The sequence below is a fragment of the Salvelinus fontinalis genome, unplaced genomic scaffold (assembly GCF_029448725.1).
Source record: "Salvelinus fontinalis isolate EN_2023a unplaced genomic scaffold, ASM2944872v1 scaffold_0139, whole genome shotgun sequence".
NCBI classification, from domain to species: domain Eukaryota; kingdom Metazoa; phylum Chordata; class Actinopteri; order Salmoniformes; family Salmonidae; genus Salvelinus; species Salvelinus fontinalis.
This window is the reverse complement of record NW_026600348.1, coordinates 127957-140000: the sequence shown is the minus strand read 5'-3', so window position 1 is coordinate 140000 and position 12044 is coordinate 127957.

Genomic DNA, 12044 nt, shown 5'->3' with positions numbered 1-12044 from the left:
CTGGTTTAGCGGTCTAAGACACTGCATCTCAGTACTAGAGGAGTCACTACAGACCCTGGTTCAGCGGTCTAAGGCACTGCATCTCAGTGATCTAGGAGTCACTACAGACCCTGGTTCAGCGGTCTAAGGCACTGCATCACAGTGCTAGAGGAGTCACTACAGACCCTGGTTCAGCGCTCTAAGACACTGCATCTCAGTGCTAGAGGCGTCACTACAGACCCTGGTTCAGCGGTGTAAGACACTGCATCTCAGTGAGGCGTCACTACAGACCCTGGTTCAGTGGTCTAAGACACTGCATCTGATGTTCAGATGAAGTATCTCCTCTAGTTACAACAGTAGGGGTTGTGATCAGATGAAGTCTCTCCTCTAGTTACAACATTAGGGGATGTGTTCAAATGAAGTCTCTCCTCTAGTTACAACAGTAGGGGTTGTGTTCAGATGAAGTCTCTCCTCTAGTTACAACAGTAGGGGTTGTGTTCAGATGAAGTATCTCCTCTAGTTACAACAGTAGTAGTATCTCCTCTAGTTACAACAGTAGTAGTCTCTCCTCTAGTTACAACAGTAGTAGTATCTCCTCTAGTTATAACAGTAGTAGTCTCTCCTCTAGTTACAACACTAGTAGTATCTCCTCTAGTTACAACAGTAGTAGTATCTCCTCTAGTTACAACAGTAGTAGTCTCTCCTCTAGTTACAACAGTAGTAGTATCTCCTCTAGTTACAACAGTAGTAGTATCTCCTCTAGTTACAACAGTAGTAGTATCTCCTCTAGTTACAACAGTAGTAGTATCTCCTCTAGTTACAACAGTAGGGGTTGTGTTCAGATGTAGTATCTCCTCTAGTTACAACAGTAGTAGTATCTCCTCTAGTTACAACAGTAGGGGTTGTGTTCAGATGTAGTATCTCCTCTAGTTACAACAGTAGTAGTATCTCCTCTAGTTACAACAGTAGTAGTATCTCCTCTAGTGACAACAGTAGTAGTCTCTCCTCTAGTGACAACAGTAGTAGTCTCTCCTCTAGTGACAACAGTAGTAGTATCTCCTCTAGTTACAACAGTAGTAGTATCTCCTCTAGTTACAACAGTAGTAGTATCTCCTCTAGTTACAACAGTAGTAGTCTCTCCTCTAGTTACAACAGTAGTAGTCTCTCCTCTAGTTACAACAGTAGTAGTATCTCCTCTAGTACAACAGTAGTAGTCTCTCCTCTAGTTACAACAGTAGGGGTTGTGTTCAGATGAAGTATCTCCTCTAGTTACAACAGTAGTAGTATCTCCTCTAGTTACAACAGTAGTAGTATCTCCTCTAGTTACAACAGTAGTAGTATCTCCTCTAGTTACAACAGTAGTAGTATCTCCTCTAGTTATAACAGTAGTAGTATCTCCTCTAGTTACAACAGTAGTAGGATCTCCTCTAGTTATAACAGTAGTAGTATCTCCTCTAGTTATAACAGTAGTAGTATCTCCTCTAGTTACAACAGTAGTAGTATCTCCTCTAGTTACAACAGTAGTAGTATCTCCTCTAGTTACAACAGTAGTAGTATCTCCTCTAGTGACAACAGTAGTAGTCTCTCCTCTAGTTACAACAGTAGTAGTATCTCCTCTAGTTACAACAGTAGTAGTCTCTCCTCTAGTTACAACAGTAGTAGTCTCTCCTCTAGTTACAACAGTAGTAGTATCTCCTCTAGTTACAACAGTAGTAGTATCTCCTCTAGTTACAACAGTAGTAGTCTCTCCTCTAGTTACAACAGTAGTAGTATCTCCTCTAGTTACAACAGTAGTAGTATCTCCTCTAGTTACAACAGTAGTAGTATCTCCTCTAGTTACAACAGTAGTAGTATCTCCTCTAGTTACAACAGTAGTAGTCTCTCCTCTAGTTACAACAGTAGTAGTATCTCCTCTAGTTACAACAGTAGTAGTATCTCCTCTAGTTATAACAGTAGTAGTCTCTCCTCTAGTTATAACAGTAGTAGTCTCTCCTCTAGTTACAACAGTAGTAGTATCTCCTCTAGTTACAACAGTAGTAGTAGTCTCTCCTCTAGTGACAACAGTAGGGGTTGTGTTCAGATGAAGTCTCTCCTCTAGTTACAACAGTAGTAGTATCTCCTCTAGTTACAACAGTAGTAGTAGTCTCTCCTCTAGTGACAACAGTAGTAGTATCTCCTCTAGTTACAACTGTAGTAGTATCTCCTCTAGTGACAACAGTAAGGGTTGTGTTCAGATGAAGTATCTCCTCTAGTGACAACAGTAGTAGTATCTCCTCTAGTTACAACTGTAGTAGTATCTCCTCTAGTGACAACAGTAAGGGTTGTGTTCAGATGAAGTATCTCCTCTAGTGACAACAGTAGTAGTATCTCCTCTAGTTATAACAGTAGTAGTATCTCCTCTAGTTACAACAGTAGTAGTCTCTCCTCTAGTGACAACAGTAGTAGTATCTCCTCTAGTTACAACAGTAGTAGTCTCTCCTCTAGTTACAACAGTAGTAGTATCTCCTCTAGTTACAACAGTAGTAGTCTCTCCTCTAGTTACAACAGTAGCAGTATCTCCTCTAGTTACAACAGTAGTAGTATCTCCTCTAGTTACAACAGTAGTAGTATCTCCTCTAGTTACAACAGTAGTAGTATCTCCTCTAGTTACAACAGTAGTAGTATCTCCTCTAGTTACAACAGTAGTAGTATCTCCTCTAGTTACAACAGTAGTAGTATCTCCTCTAGTTACAACAGTAGTAGTATCTCCTCTAGTTACAACAGTAGTAGTATCTCCTCTAGTTACAACAGTAGTAGTATCTCCTCTAGTTACAACAGTAGTAGTATCTCCTCTAGTTACAACAGTAGTAGTATCTCCTCTAGTTACAACAGTAGTAGTCTCTCCTCTAGTTACAACAGTAGTAGTATCTCCTCTAGTTACAACAGTAGTAGTATCTCCTCTAGTTACAACAGTAGTAGTATCTCCTCTAGTGACAACAGTAGTAGTCTCTCCTCTAGTTACAACAGTAGTAGTATCTCCTCTAGTTACAACAGTAGTAGTATCTCCTCTAGTTACAACAGTAGTAGTATCTCCTCTAGTGACAACAGTAGTAGTATCTCCTCTAGTTACAACAGTAGTAGTATCTCCTCTAGTGACAACAGTAGTAGTATCTCCTCTAGTTACAACAGTAGGGATTGTGTTCAGATGTAGTATCTCCTCTAGTTACAACAGTAGTAGTATCTCCTCTAGTTACAACAGTAGTAGTCTCTCCTCTAGTTACAACAGTAGTAGTCTCTATTCTAGTTACAACAGTAGTAGTATCTCCTCTAGTTACAACAGTAGGGGTTGTGTTCAGATGAAGTATCTCCTCTAGTTACAACAGTAGTAGTATCTCCTCTAGTTACAACAGTAGTAGTATCTCCTCTAGTTACAACAGTAGTAGTATCTCTTCTAGTTACAACAGTAGGGGTTGTGTTCAGATGAAGTATCTCCTCTAGTTACAACAGTAGTAGGATCTCCTCTAGTTACAACAGTAGGGGTTGTGTTCAGATGAAGTCTCTCCTCTAGTGACAACAGTAGGGGTTGTGTTCAGATGAAGTATCTCCTCTAGTTACAACAGTAGTAGTATCTCCTCTAGTTACAACAGTAGTAGTATCTCTTCTAGTTACAACAGTAGGGGTTGTGTTCAGATGAAGTGTCTCCTCTAGTTACAACAGTAGTAGTCTCTCCTCTAGTTACAACAGTAGTAGTATCTCCTCTATTTACAACAGTAGTAGTCTCTCCTCTAGTTACAACAGTAGTAGTCTCTCCTCTAGTTACAACAGTAGTAGTATCTCCTGTAGTTACAACAGTAGTAGTCTCTCCTCTAGTGACAACAGTAGTAGTATCTCCTCTAGTTATAACAGTAGTAGTATCTCCTCTAGTTACAACAGTAGTAGTCTCTCCTCTAGTTACAACAGTAGTAGTATCTCCTCTAGTTACAACAGTAGTAGTATCTCCTCTAGTTACAACAGTAGTAGTATCTCCTCTAGTTATAACAGTAGTAGTCTCTCCTCTATTTACAACAGTAGTAGTATCTCCTCTAGTTACAACAGTAGTAGTATCTCCTCTAGTTACAACAGTAGTAGTATCTCCTCTAGTTACAACAGTAGTAGTGTCTCTTCTAGTTACAACAGTAGGGGTTGTGTTCAGATGAAGTCTCTCCTCTAGTGACAACAGTAGGGGTTGTGTTCAGATGAAGTGTCTCCTCTAGTTACAACAGTAGTAGTATCTCCTCTAGTTACAACAGTAGTAGTATCTCCTCTAGTTACAACAGTAGTAGTATCTCCTCTAGTTACAACAGTAGTAGTCTCTCCTCTATTTACAACAGTAGTAGTCTCTCCTCTAGTGACAACAGTAGTAGTATCTCCTCTAGTTACAACAGTAGTAGTCTCTCCTCTAGTGACAACAGTAGTAGTATCTCCTCTAGTTACAACAGTAGTAGTATCTCCTCTAGTTACAACAGTAGTAGTCTCTCCTCTAGTGACAACAGTAGTAGTCTCTCCTCTAGTTACAACAGTAGTAGTCTCTCCTCTAGTGACAACAGTAGTAGTATCTCCTCTAGTTACAACAGTAGTAGTCTCTCCTCTAGTGACAACAGTAGTAGTATCTCCTCTAGTTACAACAGTAGTAGTCTCTCCTCTAGTGACAACAGTAGTAGTCTCTCCTCTAGTTACAACAGTAGTAGTATCTCCTCTAGTTACAACAGTAGTAGTATCTCCTCTAGTTACAACAGTAGTAGTATCTCCTCTAGTTACAACAGTAGTAGTATCTCCTCTATTTACAACAGTAGTAGTCTCTCCTCTAGTTACAACAGTAGTAGTATCTCCTCTAGTTACAACAGTAGTAGTATCTCCTCTAGTTACAACAGTAGTAGTATCTCCTCTAGTTACAACAGTAGTAGTATCTCCTCTAGTTACAACAGTAGTAGTATCTCCTCTAGTTACAACAGTAGTAGTATCTCCTCTAGTGACAGCGGCAGTAGGGGTTGTGTTCAGATGAAGTCTCTCCTCTAGTTGCAACAGTAGTAATCTCTCCTCTATTTACAACAGTAGTAGTATCTCCTCTAGTTACAACAGTAGTAGTATCTCCTCTATTTACAACAGTAGTAGTCTCTCCTCTAGTTACAACAGTAGTAGTATCTCCTCTAGTTACAACAGTAGTAGTCTCTCCTCTAGTGACAACAGTAGTAGTATCTCCTCTAGTTACAACAGTAGTAGTATCTCCTCTAGTTACAACAGTAGTAGTATCTCCTCTAGTTACAACAGTAGTAGTATCTCCTCTAGTTACAACAGTAGTAGTATCTCCTCTAGTGACAGCGGCAGTAGGGATTGTGTTTGAACATCCTTCAGTGAAGCCTAATTTGGATCCATCCCAGTCATCCAAACGTGTTGTTTCCAAACACAACTTCCTCTCTTCCTCTTCCTCTTCATCAAATCCTCCCTCCCACTCCTCTCCTCTGGTCAGAATGTCCCAATCAGACTCTCTATACATGCTGCTGAGATACTCAGAAACACCGCTGACAATTCCTCTTCCCACGTACCTTTTAATCATATAGATAACATGCCAAAAATGTCTGTGGATAATATGAGGGTGGGTTTGTAAAAGACCATGAGAGAGGAGAGCATACCAACATCTATTTACATTGAAGGGGCTTTTTGGAGGAGCAAACGACAGAGCCAGATGTGGTCTGGAGCCATACTAGCCACTGTGCTCTGCCCTGGGGTATCACTATGTCCTCGTTTCACAGAGCCTCCTCCTCAGGGACCAACCAGATCAGCTTAGTGAGTCACAGCATCAGAGAACAGCGATGGAAGAAGCAGGACAGCTGGAGATCCACTGGCAAAGCAAACATCAAGGCCTCATCAACTCAGACAGGAGAAACCAACAGAGGGAATACTTGTTTTACTGAGTACTGGAAACATACATCTGATAGGTGTTATACTGAGTACTGGAAACACACATCTGATAGGTGTTATACTGAGTACTGGAAACACACATCTGATAGGTGTTATACTGAGTACTGGAAACACACATCTGATAGGTGTTATACTGAGTACTGGAAACACACATCTGATAGGTGTTATACTGAGTACTGGAAACACACATCTGATAGGTGTTATACTGAGTACTGGAAACACACACACATCTGATAGGTGTTATACTGAGTACTGGAAACACACATCTGATAGGTGTTATACTGAGTACTGGAAACACACATCTGATAGGCGTTATACTGAGTACTGGAAACACACACACATCTGATAGGTGTTATACTGAGTACTGGAAACACACATCTGATAGGTGTTATACTGAGTACTGGAGACATACATCGGATAGGTGTTATACTGAGTACTGGAGACACACACACATCTGATAGGTGTTACACTGAGTACTGGAAACACACATCTGATAGGTGTTATACTGAGTACTGGAAACACACATCTGATAGGTGTTATACTGAGTACTGGAAACACACATCTGATAGGTGTTATACTGAGTACTGGAAACACACATCTGATAGGTGTTATACTGAGTACTGGAAACACACATCTGATAGGTGTTATACTGAGTACTGGAAACACACATCTGATAGGTGTTATACTGAGTACTGGAAACATACATCTGATAGGTGTTATACTGAGTACTGGAGACACACATCTGATAGGTGTTATACTGAGTACTGGAAACACACATCTGATAGGTGTTATACTGAGTACTGGAAACACACACACATCTGATAGGTGTTATACTGAGTACTGGAGACATACACACATCTGATAGGTGTTATACTGAGTACTGGAAACACACATCTGATAGGTGTTATACTGAGTACTGGAAACACACACACATCTGATAGGTGTTATACTGAGTACTGGAAACACACATCTGATAGGTGTTATACTGAGTACTGGAGACATACATCGGATAGGTGTTATACTGAGTACTGGAGACACACACACATCTGATAGGTGTTACACTGAGTACTGGAAACACACATCTGATAGGTGTTTTACTGAGTACTGGAAACACACATCTGATAGGTGTTATACTGAGTACTGGAAACACACACACATCTGATAGGTGTTATACTGAGTACTGGAAACACACACACATCTGATAGGTGTTATACTGAGTACTGGAAACACACATCTGATAGGTGTTATACTGAGTACTGGAAACACACATCTGATAGGTGTTATACTGAGTACTGGAAACACACATCTGATAGGTGTTTTACTGAGTACTGGAAACACACACACATCTGATAGGTGTTATACTGAGTACTGGAGACATACATCTGATAGGTGTTATACTGAGTACTGGAAACATACATCTGATAGGTGTTATACTGAGTACTGGAAACACACATCTGATAGGGCCACACCAACAGACAGTAATACTGCATCACAGACATGGCCCCGCCAACAGACCTGCCACTGCCTCCTCCCAGCCTCCTGCCACAGCCTCCTGCCACAGCCTCCTCCCTCCTGTCACAGCCTCCTCCCAAACTCCTCCCTCCTGCCACAGCCTCCTCCCTCCTGTCACAGCCTCCTCCCAAACTCCTCCCTCCTGTCACAGCCTCCTCCCAAACTCCTCCCTCCTGCCACAGCCTCCTGCCACAGCCTCCTCCCAACCTCCTCCCTACTGCCACAGCCTCCTCCCAACCTCCTCCCTACTGCCACAGCCTCCTCCCAACCTCCTCCCTACTGCCACAGCCTCCTCCCAACCTCGTCCCTCCTGCCACAGCCTCCTGCCACAGCCTCCTCCCAACCTCCTCCCTCCTGTCACAGCCTCCTCCCAACCTCCTCCCTCCTGCCACAGCCTCCTGCCACAGCCTCCTCCCAACCTCCTCCCTACTGCCACAGCCTCCTCCCAAACTCCTCCCTCCTGCCACAGCCTCCTGCCACAGCCTCCTCCCAACCTCCTCCCTCCTGCCACAGCCTCCTCCCAAACTCCTCCCTCCTGCCACAGCCTCCTGCCACAGCCTCCTCCCAACCTCCTCCCTCCTGCCACAGCCTCCTCCCAACCTCCTCCCTCCTGCCACAGCCTCCTGCCACAGCCTCCTCCCAACCTCCTCCCTCCTGCCACAGCCTCCTGCCACAGCCTCCTCCCAACCTCCTCCCTTCTGCCACAGCCTCCTGCCACAGCATCCTGCCACAGCCTCCTCCCAAACTCCTCCCTACTGCCACAGCCTCCTCCCTCCTGCCACAGCCTCCTCCCAACCTCCTCCCAGCTTCCTCCCAGACTCCTCCCTTCTCCCAGCCTCCTCCCAGCTTCCTCCAGCCTCCCCCTGCCTTCTCCCAGCCTCCTCCCAGCCTCCTCCCATCCACCTCATAGCCTCCTCCAAGCCACCTGCCTCAACCTCCTCCCAGCTTCCTCCCAGCCTCCTCACAGCCTCCTCACAGCCTCCTCTCAGCCTCCTCCCAGACTTCTCCCAGCCTCTTCCCTCCTCCCAGCTTCCTCCCAGCCTCCTCCCAGCTCTCTGTAGACGTACTGTATTGAAGTGATAAGTAAATAGTTAGCTGTCCCAGTGAAGTGGAGACAAGTTGTAGTTAGCGCTGCTACAGGACTTTTAGTTAGCATAGCGCTGCTAAAGGACGTTTTAGTATGCTCTGCTAAAGGACGTTTTAGTATGCTGTGCTAAATGACGTTTTTGTTAGCATAGCGCTGCTAAAGGACGTTTTAGTTAGCATAGCGCTGCTAAAGGATGTTTTAGTATCCTCTGCTAAATGACGTTTTAGTTAGCGCTGCTAAAGGACGTTTTAGTTAGCATAGCGCTGCTAAAGGACGTTTTAGTATGCTCTGCTAAATGACGTTTTTGTTAGCGCTGCTAAAGGACGTTTTAGTTAGCATAGCGCTGCTAAAGGACGTTTCAGTATGCTCTGCTAAATGACGTTTTGTTAGCGCTGCTAAAGGACGTTTAGTTAGCATAGCGCTGCTAAAGGACGTTTTAGTATGCTCTGCTAAAGGACATTTTTGTTAGCGCTGCTAAAGGAAGTTTTAGTTAGCGCTGCTAAAGGATGTTTTAGTATGCTCTGCTAAATGACGTTTTTGTTAGCGCTGCTAAAGGACGTTTTAGTTAGCATAGCGCTGCTAAAGGATGTTTTAGTTTGCTCTGCTAAAGGACATTGTAGTTAGTGCTGCCTAAGGTGTTGGGACTTTGGGTATAAGAGTATGAAGGAAACCAAAAGTTCCCTTGACATGAAGTGCAGACAATCATCTCCAGTTACACAGATGGAATCAGTGACACATCAGAGTAGTTTAGTTGGGACAGACGTAAATCTAAACCTGCCTTCCTATCGAGCGCTACCCTAACCCTGTCCTAACCCTGTCATACCCTACCCTAACTCTGTCCTAACCCTGTCCAACCCTGTCCTAACCCTGTCCTAACCCTGTCCAACCCTACCCTAACCCTGTCCTAACCCTGTCCAACCCTGTCCTAACCCTGTCAATCCCTACCCTAACCCTGTCCTAACCCTGTCCAACCCTACCCTAACCCTGTCCTAACCCTGTCCAACCCTGTCCTAACCCTGTCCATCCCTACCCTAACCCTAACCCTGTCCTAACCCTGTCCTAAACCTGTCCTAACCCTGTCCTAACCCTGTCCTAACCCTGTCCTAAACGTGTCCTAAACCTGTCCTAACCCTGTCCCTACCATGTCCTAAACCTGTCCTAAATCTGTCCTAACCCTGTCCATCCCTACACTTACCCTGTCCAAACCCTGTCCTAACCCTGTCCAACCCTGTCCTAACCCTGCTAAAGGACGTCCTAACCCTGCCCTAACCCTGTCAACCCTGTCCAACCCTGTCCTAACCCTGTCCAACCCTACCCTAACCCTGTCCTAACCCTGTCCTAACCCTGTCCTAACCCTGTCCTAACCCTATCCTAACCCTGTCCTAACCCTGTCCTAACCCTGTCAATCCCTACCCTAACCCTGTCCTAACCCTGTCCTAACCCTGTCCAACCCTGTCCTAACCCTGTCCAACCCTGTTCTAACCCTGTCCTAACCCTGTCCTAGGCCTCTTAGGTAGGTCTTCTATTGAGGTCCTAGGACTTCTTTAACACATTGAGGTGCTTGCAGTCCAACCCTGCCAGGTCCTAGGACTTCTTTAACACATTGAGGGGCTTGCAGCCCAACCCTGCCAGGTCCTAGGACTTCTTTAACACATTGAGGTGCTTGCAGCCCAAACCTGCCAGGTTCTAGGTCTTCTTTAACACATTGAGGGGCTTGCAGCCCAACCCTGCCAGGTCCTAGGACTTCTTTAACACATTGAGGTGCTTCTTGCAGCCCAACCCTGCCAGGTCCTAGGACTTCTTTAACACATTGAGGGGCTTGCAGCCCAACCCTGCCAGGTCCTAGGACTTCTTTAACACATTGAGGTGCTTGCAGCCCAACCCTGCCAGGTCCTAGGTCTTCTTTAACACATTGAGGGGCTTGCAGCCCAACCCTGCCAGGTCCTAGGACTTCTTTAACACATTGAGGTGCTTCTTGCAGCCCAACGCTGCCAGGTCCTAGGACTTCTTTAACACATTGAGGGGCTTGCAGTCCAACCCTGCCAGGTCCTAGGACTTCTCTAACACATTGAGGTGCTTGCAGCCCAACCCTGCCAGGTCCTAGGACTTCTTTAACACATTGAGGTGCTTGCAGTCCAACCCTGCCAGGTCCTAGGACTTCTTTAACACATTGAGGTGCTTGCAGTCCAACCCTGCCAGGTCCTCAGCCAGGTTTGGAGGAGTGGACAGAACACAAGCCCCTATCTGGCATCACGACTGTTTTCACAGCTGACTGTTCCCGGACAGACGATCAGCTTTCAGCCATGCTCAGATTCCTTTTCTCACACACCAGAACAGCAACATCCATCATGAGGTGACATCTGTGGAGAGTTGTTCCATATCTTAATGGTTGTGAAGCGTATGGTGGCCTGAAGTGAGGATTAGGAGCTAACATGCTACAGTCCTACTAGGGGGAACGGCTGTACATACAATTGTTGATTTGGTAATTCAATCTAATATGGTGTGTAGTTCCCTGGAGGCTGGGCCTTACTCCACAGCACTGAGACAGTCACAGCCTGATATGTCTCTATGTTGAGGCCAAGAGGTCAAATCAAATCGTACAGGTGCAATGTAACATCATTATCCTGAAGTTAACAACAAGAAATGGAAGAAATCCGAGTCATTTTTTATAGCCAAAGTAACATCACATCATAGGAACATGTGTCCATGTCCTGAAATGGTGTTGTAAGTCTTCCTAGCAGGGTACCAGGCAGGATCAGATGTCCGTTCTCTCACAACACACACAGAGTAGTATTGTAAGTCTTCCTAGCATGGTACGAGGCAGGATCAGATGTCCGTTCTCTCACAACACACACAGAGTAGTGCACAGGAGTCACATCGATACTTCAACCAGGAGTCACCGTCCGAAACCAGGACGTCACGGTCCGATACTTCAACCAGGACGTCACGGTCCGAAACCAGGACGTCACGGTCCGATACTTCAACCAGGACGTCACGGTCCGAAACCAGGACGTCACGGTCCGATACTTCAACCAGGACGTCACAGTCCGATACTTCAACCAGGACGTCGCGGTCCGATACTTCAACCAGGACGTCACGGTCCGATACTTCAACCAGGAAGTCACGGTCCGATACTTCAACCAGGACGTCACGGTCCGATACTTCAACCAGGACGTCACGGTCCGATACTTCAACCAGGACGCCACGGTCCGAAACTTCAACCAGAACGTCACGGTCCGATACTTCAACCAGGACGTCACGGTCCGATACTTCAACCAGGACGTCACGGTCCGATACTTCAACCAGGACGTCACGGTCCGATACTTCAACCAGGAAGTCACGGTCCGATACTTCAACCAGGACGTCACGGTCCGATACTTCAACCAGGACGTCACGGTCCGATACTTCAACCAGGACGTCACGGTCCGATACTTCAACCAGGACGTCACGGTCCGATACTTCAACCAGGACGTCACGGTCCGAAACCAGGACGTCACGGTCCGATACTTCAACCAGGACGTCACGGTCC